The sequence below is a fragment of the Cavia porcellus genome, unplaced genomic scaffold (genome assembly GCF_034190915.1).
Source record: "Cavia porcellus strain 051 isolate PalLab524CR breed Dunkin Hartley unplaced genomic scaffold, mCavPor4.1 scaffold_22, whole genome shotgun sequence".
NCBI lineage: Eukaryota > Metazoa > Chordata > Mammalia > Rodentia > Caviidae > Cavia > Cavia porcellus.
This window is the reverse complement of record NW_026947505.1, coordinates 14440851-14457291: the sequence shown is the minus strand read 5'-3', so window position 1 is coordinate 14457291 and position 16441 is coordinate 14440851. Positions and strand designations below refer to the sequence as shown.

The 16441-nt window shown below is 43.3% G+C and overlaps 1 pseudogene; it reads right to left on the bottom strand.

The window, feature by feature from the left end:
* Positions 1–929: 929 nt before the first annotated feature.
* On the bottom strand, positions 930–16189 carry LOC134472155 (pre-rRNA-processing protein TSR1 homolog; annotated as a pseudogene).
* Positions 16190–16441: the final 252 nt, after the last annotated feature.

Here is a 16441-nt window from a genome sequence, read left to right as displayed (position 1 = left end):
GCATCGGCCGAGGCCCGAAGGGCCTGCAGAGCAGTGGTGGCGGAGGCGACCCATAGCCTATGTGGGGCGGCATGGGGCCTCCCAGGAACGGGGGCCCTGGATGGGCTGGGGGCCTCTTCACGGCCATGCTCACCTGCGAACAAAAGCAGGCCCAGTTTCGACCTCGGCAGTGACACCGGGTGCCCGTCCCGAGAGGAGTCAAGGGATCCCCGGACCCTGCGGGCCCCTCTTGAGCAGCATGCCAGGCAGCGAGCATGGTCACCACACTGTCACCACTTGCATGCAGAGAGGAGCTCCAGAGATGCCAGCGGGGCGCTGCACCAGCTCACTGCACTCTTGCCAGCATGAGCGTGGCCCTGGGCACAACAGGGGCGACACCAGGGCTCCCAGGGTCCCGGGGTAGCTGGGGGAACAGGAAGCTGCCTAGGCCAGTTGACACTGCACAGGGAGGGGCTGGAGGAGGCACCTGTGCCTGGGCTGCTTGGAAGGCAGTCCATGGAGCTCTGACCATTGCAGGCGGCCCCATGCGGTGCGAAGTCTGCCAAGGCAGCAGCCTCAGGACCAGGAGGCACAGCAGCCTGGGCCGCCCGGGGTCGGATTCAGGGGGCCCTGGAACCGGCTTCCCACTCCCACAAGAGCCCACGCCCACCTCATCCCGATCATTGCAAGGGGTCTGCCTAGCACAGACCCTGAGGACCCCAACAGCTGCTCCCAAAAATCAAGAACACGCGAGTGTGGCGATGCACACCGGTCATCCCGCACTCGGGAGGCTGAGGGGGGAGGACTGCTAGGGAACTGCAGGTGGGCTCTGGGTACTGTGAGGTCAAGTCCAGCTTGACCAAACACTCAAGGCAGGGGCGTGAGGTGTGCTGTGCTCCAGCACTCAGCACACGGCCCGAGCCTTAGTGAAGGCCCAGTCAGATGGTGACCTAGTCCGCGGGGTCGCCACGCCCAGGCCAGCTGGAGAACAGAGTGGAAACCGAAGGCACATGGAGCAGCTCGGGCCGAGGCACGGGCTCCAGGCCCACCTTGGCGTTGTCCATGTCCTTTGCTGGGGAGGAGCCGCGGGAGCTGCTGTTGGCCATGGGCCAGGGCCGGGATCTGGGGGCAGAGAAGGCACTCAGAGGACTTTCCCAGGACGAGGAGGAGGACGGGGATGAGGATGAGGATGACGAGGAACGGAAGAGGCCTCGGGCACGCCCTCGGAAGTGCCCTGGGGAACACTGCAGAGCCCCGAGGACTGTCCCTGGAGGGAGCAGAGGCATGGCTGCCTCTGACAGGCAGCTGCAAGGCCTGTGGGAGGCAGGAGGCCAGGGAGCCCTTGCGTGGAGCCAGAGGTACCAGGCTCACTGAGCAGGCGTGAAGTGGGGGTGGGGTTGGGGGTAGTGGGGGTCGAAGGAGGCCTGTGAGCCTGTGCGGGCTTCACCTGGTCAGCACTTCATGGACCTGGGGAGCTGGGAAAGCTGCACTGTGGCAGCCCAAGCCAGAGGCGGAGGCTGCTTTAGGTCTCAGGCTGTGGAGGAGGAAAACAGGGTCTTGGAAGACTGAGCCCGCACACAGCGGCCACATGGTTTGGGAGCAGCACACAGAACCAGTAACATTCAGACCTGCCTAGCTCAGGAGCCGTTCCGGGTGGCCAGGAGGTCAGTGGTGACAAAAGTGCGCCCAGTCATTGAACACTGTGCAGAGAGGGAGAGGGCGACACTGCAGCCTCTGCCATGCCACAGCCAGAGAGGGTTGGTAGTGATGGGGTGCACGACTGATCCCAGGACCCTGCTCCTGCACTGCAGTGGGGGTGGGCCTGCACAGGGCCCAGGGCTAAGTGGAAACCCAAGCCGGGACTGCCCGGGCTCTGTACCAGAGCTCAGGGAACCATGCCCGGGGCAAGGCAGCATGGTGTCCCAGAGTCCAGGACTGGAGGCCCCGGAGAGGCTCACCGAAGTCGGCTCTGGGGATGTCGCAGCATGCAAAGTTCAGGCTCCCAGAGGGCAGCCATCCAGGAGGCTCTGCGCCTGGGGGCAGGGAGCACTCACCACCACTCACAGGGGACCGGCCCAAGGAGCCCTTCTGGCTCAGGGGACCTGAGGAGACAACACACGCGCTGGTTAGCCGTTCTCTGCCGTGGCTAAGTTCCCTGAGTCCCAGTCAGAAGGACAGAGTGCCCACCTCTGTGGGGCGCGTCCTGCACTCCAGGACAGTCTGGCATCCGCTTGATGATCCCAGGCTCCTCTTTAAGCATATCCAGCTTCTGGGTAATTCCCACCAGCCTGCACACAGACACAGTAGGGCTGGGGGTGACCATAGCCACCCTGAGTGGTCTAAAACGTGGGCGCCACGCATCGCATCGCGCCACGCGCTGCTAACCTCTGCCGCAGGTTGGCGGCCTGCCGCTTCTCATCTGCCACCAGGCGCTCTACATTTCAGGCTTTGAGCTGTGGAGACAGAGAGGCCAGCTCAGCACAGTGGCTGAGTGAAGCTGGAGAGGGCGATGCAAGGCGAGGCGAGGCGAGGAGGCTCTTACCCAGTTCTCATGGGCTTTTTTCTTCTCAGTAGCAAGCTGCAAGAGAACAAGGCAAGACGCAGGTTGAGGGACCAGTCACCGGGGCTGCAGCCCTCCATGACTCCTGTGTGGGGGATTAACGGATGCTGTCACCACAGCGCACTCTATTCCTTGCCTGGTTTTTAAATGAGCACGCCATTTTCTCTAATTTTGCTTCCACTTCACCGATTCGCCGCCTAAAAATAATCCTTAGCAGTTAGAATCAAATAAATTCTGAAACAATCTGACCATGTCTGACCTTTAAAGACTTCATCATACAGAAACATTTCATAACGTGATGAGTGCAGTGTGAACCCCAGTTTCCTGATTTTTCATTTAATGCCTAGAGATTATGAGTTGACAACTTGTCAATTTCCTTAACTGTCCTTGAATTATATTCTCAAAATAATCTGGCTAAGGCTACCTTCCCCATAAAGATTTTTCCCTCAGGGGCTGGGGATTTAGCTCAGAGGCATAAGCACCTGCCTTGCAAGCAGGCAGTCCTAAGTTTGATCCCCGGTACTAATAAAAAAAAAAAGGTTTTCCCCTCAAATTATAGCCACAAGAAATGACTCAAAATGCTGCACCCGGTCTGTCGGAGCACTGAGACTTTGGTGGGTGTAGACGTGTGACAGAAGCAGGCTGATTTCCTAAAAATGGGCACAGGACACATCTGCAAAGGAGCTTCGCTTTTAACAAGCCTTGGTCTGTTAATGTAAAAGCCCTCCCCGTGTGAGTTAAATACATTCCATTCTTGGGCTACACAATATCCTACACAATATGGCTCTGTGTTCCCAACCAGACTCTGGCCCAGTCCCTGCCTTCTTCCAGCCTCATCAAGCCCTCCAGTGTCCTCCAGCCTCCTGGACCTGCAGACCCTCCACGCATACCACCTCTAGAGGTTTGTAGCCTTGCCTCTTCTCCTGCCTACTCCATTTGGCTCACTGTCCTGCGGGAGAGGCTATTTTGCAAACAAGCATGTGCCTGGACCCCAGAGCCAGACTACCTGATTCCTGCTTCTCCTGTCTTGGCCAGGTAACTTACCCTATTTGAGCCTCAGTTTCCTTATACGGGATAATAATAATGCTGACCTCAGTGTATTATCATGAAATTTAAATGATATTGCACAAAATGTGACCATAACTGGCTTCAGTCAGTGTTGTGTAAGGACTTCTTATTATTATTATCCCTGGGCCTCTCTGCTCATGGCTTCTCCTTTCTACAGCACATCCCTCCATCACATGCCTCTTGTCCACAGGGGCCTCCAGGTTCTCTCCTCAGCTTTCTCTCTCACATTACCCACTTCATGGAAATTTTCTTTCACTTTTTATTGTTTACATAAGCAGTAAATGATAAAGTCACACAGATCAGTGAGGACCATTTTTAAAACCAGGATCTCTGCTGCCTGTGTACCTGTTCTTGACCACAGCTTTGGATGCAATCTAAGTCCATGTTCAGAGGGTTTTGAGCACAGGGATATTCAGAGAAGAAAAAAGATTCCAGTACTGAGGAAGCATGGAGATGATTTTGATGAATACAAATAGCAGGTTCAAACCATTTTGAATAAAACAATGAGCTACAAACAGTAAAATAGTATTCTAGGACATCCTAGTGCAAATTAAGGAAGACACGAGTATCAATACAAACTGCTCTAGCTCCGATTCTCAAAGAATCCACACTGTGTTCATAGGTGAGGATTCAGGCTGTGTGTAGCCTGTGCTGAGGACGGAAGGTAGAAGAGCATGGTGTGGACAAGCTTGTAAGATAAAGGATGAGGACCTTCTGATGATAAGCCAAACACAATGTCGTTTTAAGACTGTCAGTTCCTCGTGTATCTGGAACAGAGGTCTAAGAAGTAGCTGAAGTTTATCTTAAAGGATAAACCTGAGGTTATCGCTCTAAAATGAACTGAAAATCTTACACAAAAATTCTTTACTTAGATATAGGAGACATAGCTTATAAGGCTGTGTTCATTTTATTGTTGGTGCCGGATTTTTTCTATTGGCCATTCAAATACTATAATTATAAATGGAATTCTGATCATCTTATCTTATCCAGTCTTTGATAAGAAGGCCTGTGTTAAAATTTTTATCTAGTGTACTACCTGAGAATTAAAATGTTTCTGAAAACTTGGGAGAAGAGAAATTTCCATGTATGTATCCTGCTAACAAATACCCATCAAAACTAGTTGCAAGCCTATTCAGTGTCTTATTGACAAGTCAGTTTAGTGGGAGTTTAACGAACTAATCAGTGTCATTCTCTTCCTTCTGGAAATCAGCCAACCAAGGATACACTCACTGCAATACCTCCTCCTCTGACTGCCAGCCGATCTACAGCTGCCTCAACTGACACTGCTCCTACCAATGATGTTAATCACTTGCACCTCTGAGAGTCCCTCAGTCCCTTAGCCTCAGGGTTCTGAAAAAATAGTGTATGAGAGCTGGTCTCTAGGGCTGACAAGGAACATTCATTAAATATTTAGGTGTTACTGGGCCGTTTGTTAAATCTTCAGTAGCTTGCAGTTAGGCCATGATGGGATTCAATATTTCTTCTCATGGATATTGGTAAGTGCTCTTCCTCCCCCAAAGCACTGATTTGCCAGCCCACCACTGCCAAAAAATTTCAAGATCAGATTCTGCCCTGCTGAGGCTCTGAGCTTGACCAGCACGGTTCTTTATTATCAGGAGCAAGACGCTCAACTCTGTCTTAGCGTTTCCCCATGCTTTGACATACCTACCCGCTAGTGCTTTTATGTGGCTGATTTAAAAGGTTGGCGAAGGGGCTGGGGATCTAGCTCAGTGGCATAAGCACCTGCCTTGCAAGCAGGCGGTCGTGAGTTCAATCCCCGGTACCCATAAAAATGAAAAAGACAAAAAAATAAAAAATAAAAAAATAAATAGAAGGTTGACAAGTGAAGACCCCACCCCCACTCAAAGACCTGGAAGTTTCAGCATAAAGTAAGCGTAGCTGAGGGACTAGGAAAGGGAAAGAACTTGAAGGAAGATATTGTCCTTGAGATCCAGCCTGCCTGGGCTCCTGAGAAGGGAGACTGAAAATAAACACAGAGAACGGAAGGGGTTTGAGGACAAACTCTGTCAGCTTCACTTCATTGTTTGGAGGGGCAGACTAGTATCTTTTACTCTACCCACCCCAGTTTGTGGCCAAGACCCATTAATAAAGGCAGATTAATAGGAGAAAAGCACACATTTATTTCATGTCAATGTAACACAGCACAGCAGCTTTTGTAATTCAAAGAATGTCAAAGAAATGCTTCCACTTGTGTGTTTTTTGGCTAGATCTGTCAGACAGTGGACAGCTGTTGGGACACATGATAGAAAAATGAAGACATAATCTAATGAACAAGCCAGGGGAGACTTTGCCAGGCCTGTTTGTTGAGACACTTCTGTGCGTCCCTTTTGCTGCAGACATGAGAATATTCTTTTCTCTGGGTATCAGGAGGCCATCTGTTGAATGGGGAGCTGATGATCTACTTTTGTGGAAGATTGAAATATTTGTAGATTTTATGACCCACCTCAGGGAAGAATGGGAGTGGGGAAAGTCAGAACTGTTGCTGCTCCTACCATTCTCCATCATGCCAAGGATGAACCCCACCAGCTTTAGAATAGCCTTGTTCTATTCAAGGCCTGACCATCAGGGCAAACCCAGCCTCCTCAGGCCCGCCCACATCGGTGCTGCTAGTGAAATAATCACACAATACCCAGTTAGGGACTCAATGGCAAGAGGCCAAGCCAGAAGCAGCTCTGTGCTGAGGCAGCTGGCAAAGAGGATCTCTGAGGGCTGGGTGAACCGTAAAGTTGTTCCCCACCGCTTTTGGCATCTGGCTGTGGAGACAGCTGTGTCACCTGCATCCTCAATTGCAGGAAGGGAGCAAGGGTGATGTGACCCAAACTGCCTTTATTCATTATTAGAAAATATTTAATTTCTTTGCAAAGATTTGTAAAAACACCAATGTGATTTATTTAGAAGTGTAGGTGGAAAAACATCTCCACATTAGCTGGGAAAGGTAGAAGTGACCTAGAATTTCTCAGCCACCTAAACTTAATTAGCAATTTAGAGGCCCCTTGGTGTGTTAAAGTAATGAAACAAGATGAATTGCTGTTGGCAGCAATAACGAACCTCAAATGTGCCAGCAAAGGATTTCTTCTGACAAGCAGGTCACGATGGCACCCAGTTGCTTTGGAACCTGGACTTCTTGGAGCTTGAATAAATTTGTCATCGGCACTCTGATTGCTGTAGGGTGGAGGTAGAAAAACAGGAGTTTAAACAGCTGTTTTCTTTCCACTCTGGGCTGCAGTCTTGGGGGAAGTCAGGAGTTCAAGAGCTGATGGGGAGGAGTGCTACCTTTAGTTTTCACCCAGTGCCCTGCAGTTTCTGTTTCCTTCAGCTCGTCTGATTCTGTCTTACTGCCAGAGCTCACTGGGCTTCCAGCCTGGCATCCAGGCCACCTGCTCTCTGTGATTCTCCAGTCCTCAGGAACAGGGAGACTTTCTGCCCTCTGAGAGGCTAAAGGAGTGGTAGCTCTACTGTGTAGGCATTGGGGACCTACTCAGGACAAACCTACCCACAGGTGACAAGAATTTGTTATTTATTTCCAGGGAAATCACTTTTGTGCTATCAGCAATTGACACTAACATTCTGGAATGACTTTAACCCAGGGTCAAGTCCTGCGGTTCCCTAGATCACTCAGAGGTTATTGTGTTAGGCTGCAAATACATATCAAGGCTGCTTTACTCAAAATTATTTGTTACTATGGAAATATAGACCTTCAGGGTCCCATCTTAAAGCATGGGAAGTGTCAGACTCCCAGCGTGGGGTGAATTGCCGGTCTGACTTTCGTCACCATCCTTTATATAGGCTCAGCCTCACTTTTTTCTTAGTAATTGGAAAATATTCTGTAAACACTTGAGTGCTTGTGTATCTCTATGAGTGTTAACCTTTACCTAGATTTCAGCTGTTATTAGCTCTTCCATGCATAGAAGAAAATATTGCAAAATATATCTCTCCAAGAATTTGTTTCTTCAACTGAAAGATTTTGCTACAAATTCCCAAATTAACCATTTCTGAAAGTTGAAATTCTCCAATAAATGATGTTACAACCATAACATCAGCTAATCAGAGGGATCAGAGTCAATTGATCCTACTCAAAGAAGAGAGTGGCAAATAGTCGTCTTGTATCCCACAAATCTGGGGGTGGGGGACACATACGTCATATTGGGCAGTCATACATTGGGTTCTAGGAAAGTTGTCAATAAGGACCATACACACAACACTAGATGCATTTTTCCAAAGAAACAGTTTGTTAATATAATAATGATTCCGCCAACACATATCCACTCACACACACAAAATGTAGTGGTTTGACAGTTTCCTATTTGTTTCTTTAAGATGGCAATTGCTGAGCATTTTCATGAAAGATTCTGATAATAATATTATTGGTATATATTATGTTATAATATTTACTTAAGTAGGTGTTGCTTTCTATGGTGACATGGTCCTCTGCACAGATTTCCATCAGACTGAAAAAAAAAATTAAGGGCAGATTTGGTAGAATTATGTAAACTGACCATCTACTGATTGGATCCTGATGACATTTTCAGTCTGTACTGTCTGGGCAGCCTTCACAATGAAGCTTTCTTTGTCTTATTCAAAGTTCCCTGTAAAAATCCAACTCATATCAATTCATTCTGATATAAAGTATGTTCTTTGCAATGGTCTCCTTTTGGTACCTTTTGCCTTCTAGATTCTAGGAGTTGATAAAGTCCAACAACAAACAGAAGCCCAAGGTCAAATTAAGGCAAGTAAGGTGTGTGTGCGTGTGTGTGTGTGTGTGTGTGTGTGTGTGTGTGTGTGTTGCTCCATCCAAGTACTTTTCTCTTTTCAATCATTTTAATTGATTGAAGTCAGCATCATTTCTGCTGAAATCTTTGTAGTGTGGTTCAAAACTGTGTCTATCCAGGGATTTGAAAAACATTGTCAGAGGAAGAGTTGCCCAAGTTTGGATACATAGACAACAATTCTGAAAATATTGGGAAGAGACATCTGGGGAGTTAACAGTAAGGTCTCCTGAGTTTGTAAAGCCTCTCAGGAAGTTTACAATGTTATTTGGTGGGATTCTCCCACTATAAGATAATTGAGCCTGTCCTTGATGAGTGTGCTAGACAGGCATTCCTTTTTATCTTCTGCAGTGCCTGCCTGTGGATTCACTTTGTTCCTCCACATTTTTGCCATTTTTAAGTATCATGTCCCTATGATCCAGTCACTTCCCCAAAACCTATCCTATGAACACATGAGTGTTTGGGGGGCATCTAGATATAAACCATAACCTCTGTATTCTGCGGGGCTTTTTTCTCCAAGTTATTCTGTCATTGACGTGTTAAAATCATCCCTTGTAACTATAGCTTTCTTCTTGGAAGCCTATGTTGAGGTCCTTTATTATAAGTGCAATTTCAGTATTTCTACTATGTTTTTATTATAAAATGACTTATTATCAAGAATACTTTAATTTCTCTTTCATCTGATATTAATATATTCATGTGGTGCATGAACTAATTTTCATTCTTTGTATTTTTTAGATGTATTTCATTAGTAATAGGAGTATTTGGTCCATTTGTATTAAGTATAATTATTCTTGCTTGCTGTTAAGAGTTTAGTTATTTTTGTTCTTTCAGAGTAAATTTTTCCTTGTTGTTTTAATGTTTGATATTTCATTACAAAAGGTGTATATCTTTTTTTAAATGTTGCTTAGAATTTCCTGGCCTCTTAAATCTGTAGGTTCTGGGGAAATTCCAGTTGTTATTTTTTCCTTTTTTCTTAGTAAATCTTTGCAATATATAAAATGAATGCATTCATTGTGAATAGTTGGTACGTGTACATGACAGATACTAATTCTTTTTACATCCTCTTCTCCTCCTGACTTCTTCCATATTTTGACACCCTTTCCATTTGCAAAAGATATATCTCCCTCTTAACCATTATATATCTTTTAATTTGCTTTTTCATTTGTTTATACTTAGAATGTCTCATTCAAAATAAACCATGCAATATTTAAGCCTGTATATCTGATTTAGTTCATTTGACATTGTGTATTCAAAGTGAATCCATTTTTCTGCAAATGACTCAAATGTATGCCTTCTTACAGCTGAGTGACACTGTACTCAACTGTGGTTTCAAGACCATATTGTCTTTTCATTCCTCTATTGATGAACCTAAAGGGTGCTTTCCAAGATGTAGTTATTATGAATTGTGCTTATATAAACATGAGTATACATATATCATTATCACTGATGTCTTTAACTCTTATGGACAGATGCCTAGTAGGGGAATAGCTGAGTTAAATGGAATCTCTAGTTTTAGTGCACATAGTAGTATCCTAGCTTACATTCCCACCACAGTGTAGAAGGGTTCCTTTTCCCCTGCGGCCTCACCGGCACTTACCATTTGGTTTCCTGATGATAGCCTTCTGCAGTAAGATAGAATCTTGATATTATTTTAATTTGCATTTCTTTAATGTTGAACTTCTTTCATGCATTTGTATTTCTTCTGAGAAATGATTATTTCAGAGGCTCATTTTTCAGCTTGGTTTTTATTTGGGGGAATCTAACATTTTTAAGTTCTTTACATATTCTTATTAATACTGTCAGTAGTATAGCTAGCAAAATATTTTCCTCATCATGTAGGTTGTTTCTTCACTCTGTTTGTTGTTTCATTTGCAGTGCAAAGGTCTTAAAATTTGACATCATCCCATTTGTTAATCCTTTTTTGAAAAAAAAAGTTTTGATTCTTGATGTCATTTCTTGTTCATTTGGCCTTAGCCTATGATGTCAAGAAATTTTATTTGTCTTCTAGCAGGTTAAATGTTTCTGTTTTAACATTTAGATATTTGAGTTATTTTAATTTTAATTTAGTATATGATGAGAAATAACTGCTGTGTGTGATGGCCAGTTTCCCAGTACCATTTGCCAAATTGGCTATCTTTTTTCCAGCAAATATTATTGGACCCTTTGTCAAACATCAGATGGCTGAATATGTCTGGGGTTGTTTCAGTATCCTTTATTCTGTTCCATAGATTCACATGTCTGATTTGTGTTGGTATCATGTTGTTTCTTATCACTGTAGGTTTGTAATATAACTTGAAGTCTGGGATTGTGATGCTTCCTGCTTTGCTCTTGATTTCTTTTAGTATTCTAGGTCTCTTCCAGTTCCCTGTGAATTTTTAGATTATTTTCTCATTCTGTAAAGAACGTTGTTAGGATTTCCTTAAATCTATGGGATTGCATTCAATCCAGGATTTAGCTCAGTGGCATAAGCACCTGCCTGGCAAGTGTGAGGTTGTGAGTTTGATCCCCTGTACCAAAAGACAAAAAAAAAGTAGCTTTCTCAATCCAGTTTTTGAAGTATGACCATTTTGATAATGATGGTCCTGCCTATTTAGGATCTGAGAATGTCCTTTCATTTTGCAATACCTTCTTTGATCTCCTTTTTGGATACTGTAGTTTTCATTGTAGAGGTCATTCACATCCTTGGTTAGGTTAATTTCTAAGTATTTATTTTTTCTTAATGCTATTGTAAATGGTATTATTCTCCCAATTTCTTTATTAATGGATTCTTTATTGGTTACAGAAATGCTATTGATTTTTGTGTGTTTTTGTATCCTGCTATATTGCTGAATTTTACTATTAGTTCTAAGAGTTTTTTGGTGGAAATTTTTGAATCTTCTATGTAAAAAATTATGGAATCTAAAAATAATGATAATTTGAATTCTTTCATTCTTTCTTCTACATATCCATTTTATTTCTCCCTTGAATGATTGCTCTAATTAATGGTATGAATACTATATTGAATAGGAGTTGTGATAGTGGACATCTTTGTCTTGTTTCTGATTTTAGAGGGAAAGCTTTTGACCATTCTTTATTCAATATGATATTGGCCATTGGTTTGTCATGAATACCTTTTATTAGATTGAAATAAGGTCCTTCTATGCTTACATTCTTTAGTGCTTTTTATCATGAGTGAATGTGAATTTTATGAAAAGTTTTTATGTATCTACTAATATGATCTTTTTTTATATCTTCACACTTCTGTTTTTGCTCCTCTGCCCAAATTCCCCCAAAGTCTTCAAAGATTACACTTAACTGAATGTTAGCTCCTTTAAGAATTATTTGCTAAATTAACCTTAGTAGTTCTCTTTCATTAGAGTCCTGTAACATTATACCAGTCTAGATCATGATTATGTATGCATTTCCCATAAGCATGTCACTTTCCCATGTAATATGTTAGCCTTTAAGAGCAAGGACAATGTGCTTTTCTTCTTTTCCATCACACTGACAGAGTTCTGACTCACAGAAGTTTGCAATAAATGTTTGTTTGAACTTAAACTTGTTGACTTACTAAGTCTAGCAGGCACATCCTGGGGTGTGTCCATTTCTTCTGGAAACATCTCTTCCACCCTTTCTTTTTTTTCCACACTTTTTTAATTTTGAAGATAATAGCACCAAATGAGACAAAACAAAATAGAGTCAATCACAAAAGGATCAACATAGTACATGACTTAAAAACAAATATAAGGAAATCAATAATGGCTACAATAATGCCTCTTGTTATCATCAAAAGAGTTGCCTGGCATCAGGCATTATAAAATTGAACAAAATAGTACAGAACAAAACCAATAAAAACAAAAAATTGGAGACATTATAGGACTTCAAAAGAAGATAATAGTCCAACCAGAATGAGTATTGCAGTGTATCTTATTGTCTTCAAAGTAGTTGACTTTGTCACCAGATCTGATACTAGCAAACAAAACAGAATAGAATAAAATCAGTCAAAACAAAATAGTGAAATAAATACAGGGCTCCATATCAATCCAATAGGAAATAAAAAATGGTTACCATAATACATTCTGCCATCTTTGGAATAGCTGTCCATGCCATCAAATCTAAGACAAGTAGACAAATTGAAACAGGATAAAACCAAACGAAACAGAACAATGAAAACAGCATGGGTTTCAAATTAAGATAATAAATTAACAATGGCCACTGCCTTCCCTTTTTAGACAGTTTCTCCCCTTTCACTTTCATGGGATGTACTGTACACTTTGGATCCCACTAACTCCTTTAGTTTTATATTAGGGAGGCAACCCACTATTCACCTAAGTGATTCTGAACATTATTACCCCTGAGCATGATCTCAAGCTGTATCCACTTGTCTACAAGTGCCTCAAGGTTTTCTTTCTTTGTAGCTGAGTAGTTTCCCACTGTATAAAAATGTCATGGATTTCTAGCCAGTCTGCAGCTGATTGGCAAGCTACCCTCGCTTTGTTTTTGTTTTTTGTCACATAGAGCATTGTTTTCTCATCTTTGACTTTCAGGCTATAAACCCCTTTTTGGGTTAAATGTATTTCTTATATAAAGCATATTGATAGACCCTATCTCCTGACTCACTTTGCCTTTGTTTCCTTCTATGAATGAATCAAGGCCATCTATATTAGTGATTATGGCTAACCTTCTCTGCTTCATCTCTGCCATGCTATTTTTCTGCCATTGGTTGTGTACTTTTCCCCTTCATTCCACTGTCTGCTTCATTCAATGAGCCTCCTCTGCCACTGTTGCTGAAACCATGGTCTTTCTCTCTCTCTCTCTCTCTCTCTCTCTCTCTCTCTCTCTCTCTCTCCCTCTCTCTCATGTCCTTCCATATTTTTTGTAGGGTTGGTTTGGGGGTCATGAACTCCTCTAGTTCCTCTTTGTCATGGAAGTATCTTGTTTCCCCATTAGTTTTGAGAGATACTTTTTCAGGGTACATCAATCTGGGTTGGAGGTTATTTTCTTTTAGAACTTGGAATACTTCACTCCAAGCTCTTCTTGATTTGAAGGTTTGTGTTGAGAAGTCTGTCGTGATTCTGATGGGTTTTCCTTTATAGCTCATCTGTTTCTTTTCTCTGACAGCTTTTAATATTCTGTTCTTGTGATGAATTTCTGGGATCTTGATTATTATATGTCTGGGTGTAGATCTATTTTGGTTATAGCTGGCTGAAGTTCTGCATGTCTCATTTATCTGAATATTATTTCCTTTTCCTATGCTTGGGAAGTTTTCTTTAATTATTTCTGTAAATAGCCTGTGTATTTCATTTGTATTTACCCTTGCTTCTTCACTCACATTTTTTATTCTTAAGTTATAGTTCCTTTAGTCATCTTCTAGGCTTCGTATTGTTACTTCCTGATTCCTTGTTATTTTTAAGAGATCTTTCCTTTCATGATCGCAAGCTGAAAACCTGTCTTCAAGATTTGGTAGTCTATCTTTAGTTTGTTTCAAGCAGTTTTGCCAGCTTTCAATAAAATTTTTAATATCCTGAAAATCTCTTTGAATCTGCTTCATGTACTCTAAATTTTTTATATTCTTCATTGAAGGTTTCCCTCCTTTTTCTATGCTCCTCTATTCTTCCATCTGTGTCTTCTATAGAGGTGCTTAGTAATTCTTTGATTATGTTTCTCATTTCTTCTTTAACCTATAATAGTATTTCTGTTCTAAGTTTTTTAATAGCTTCTTGAAGTTGTTTCTTTATTTCAGTTGCTGTTGCTTCAGAAATTGCAGGAGTGTGGCTCCCAATCTCTTCCAGGTTTACATCTCCTGGACCAGTACTGCTTGGGTTGGAGACCAGAGACTGCATTTTGCTTCTTCCTCTTGTCGTATTCCTGTCTTCTCCCAAACAAGTGGGTGGTGGAGTCCCCAGACCTTCCTGTATTGGTTATAATTACCCCAAAGCATACTGGTTAGGGGTTTCTGCTGTTTGCTGCTTTTCCCAGCAACTCCTGGAGTGTAAGCAGGGGGGGAACAGGCACTCACCACCAGCCGGTGAAGTTCTCTGGTCTGCTGCTCCCCTCTGCTACCACGTCACCCCAGAGAGGCCTTTGGGCTTGCCAGCCACCAGCTTCACTATGACTGTGTGTCTCCAAGTTCCAGCAGTGCTTCTGGCATGGTGGTTCCAGCTCTGGTGAAAGTGCTGCCAACTCCTGCCTTCTTCTGTTTATGTTTTTCTTTCTTTGTTTTTCTATTCTCTCTGTGGGTTTTAATTCTCACTTAAGTTTCTTTCAACAGGTTGAGGAGCCGTTTCCTTCCTTCTTGTCTTCTCCAGAATGCTATATTCCAGCGTCTGGACTGTTTTTCCCAGAGATGCTGTGTACTCTGTTGCTTACTGTTCCACCCTCTTTGTGACCCTCCCTTTCTTACTTATATTTCTCCAACATTTTTTCCTCAGTCTTTTCATCCATTTTCTCATCATACAGATCATCATAGTTTCACATTTCTCCACCTCTTCCTCTTCCCTACTTTCATACTGAGATTCCTCTTCCTTAAAATCCTCATGTTCTATATCATCAGTCATCTCCTTCCCCACCACTTTTACCGCCTTCATCCAAAATCCACTAAGCTTGGTAACTGGATGTTCCTTTGGGAACCTTCTTTACCACCTTGAAACTTTCCTTCAACAAGACATTTGCCTCATTCAGCTCCTCCTCAGTGGGCCAGGATTGCTCCCCTTCCACTGGTTCTGGGATAACTTCTGTTTGCAAAGACTCTTGTCTGTCAGAGTCTGCCTTTGTCATGACCTTAAGGTGTTTCATATCAGCTACAGCATCTGTAGCACAAACCTCCTTTGTCATGCCTGGATCCTTCTGAGAGTTAATCACTCTAGGATTTAAAAGGAAAGGGTCCACAGGGGTATCAATCTGTTTCTTTTGAAAATCACCATCTCCAGCGATATGCAGCAAGCTATTTATATTCAAAGTCTGCCTGTGCACATAGCCTGAGATTTTCAAGGTGCCCACCAAGTTATTCTCTTCATTAGGCACAAAATCCGCAGCATAGGCAAACAAGTAGGCTTGCCAATCTCCAAAAGCAAGATGTCTTTGCTTTTGGTTAGCCAGCTGCCTAAGCAGCATCCCTGCCTCCTGCTGAATGTCTAACAGGAAGAGTTTATCATCAGGAAAATACTTCACTACTTTACTTAGCTTCTTTCTGGAATCTACCAGCCTCTTAGGTGGGAGGTCAGAAACCCCTTGAACAGCTAGTGTATAGGTAGGGAGGCCCTGAGCAGAGGCAGAAAAGAGATAATCCCAAGAGCTGTCCCAGTCTTCTAGTGGGTCAAAGAGGAATAAGATGGTATCAACCACTTTAGCCACGTCTAACACAGTATGCAGATGCCCTGGCTTTGCAGATGTAAAAAAAAAAAAAAAAACACCAATGTTTCAATTAGGCACAGCAGCATAAAGCACTGAGTGTTCTCCCATTTCTGCAGGAGCACTGTTCTCATGTTCCTATGCTGAAGCAAGTGAGGGGCTTCAGACAAAGAAATTCTGTTATATGAAGGCACCACCAGCACCTGATGAGTTGCCGCTAGCTGTCTCTTCTCTGCCAGAACTGCCTCCTTGTTATGGTTTCAGAGCTGGCTGGCACAATGCTTCTGTTCTACTCTGCTGAGTTCTTTTCTCACCTTCACAGGACTTGCAGTTCTACAAGTTCTTTGCCATCCCCCTCTGCAGATCCTGGACTCCCCATAGCCACCCTCACCCCCATCCCATGCCGCATGCCTTTATGAGCTTTACTATGTTGCTTGTGGCGGTCAGATGGGTGCGCTGCCATGCTGCGGCTCATGTGCACCAAGTCCATTCATACAATTTTTGTTCTTGCTTCTATTTATACGATATATTACGTTTACTGATTTGTGGATGTTGAACCATCTTTTCATCCTTGGGATAAAACCTACTTGGTCATGCTGCATCGTCTTTTTGATGATTTGCTGCATTCCATTTGATAGTACCTTAAGGATTTTCTTTTTACCTTTATGATCATTAAAGAGATTGTCCTTTAGCTTTTTTAGTTGGGTCCACATTT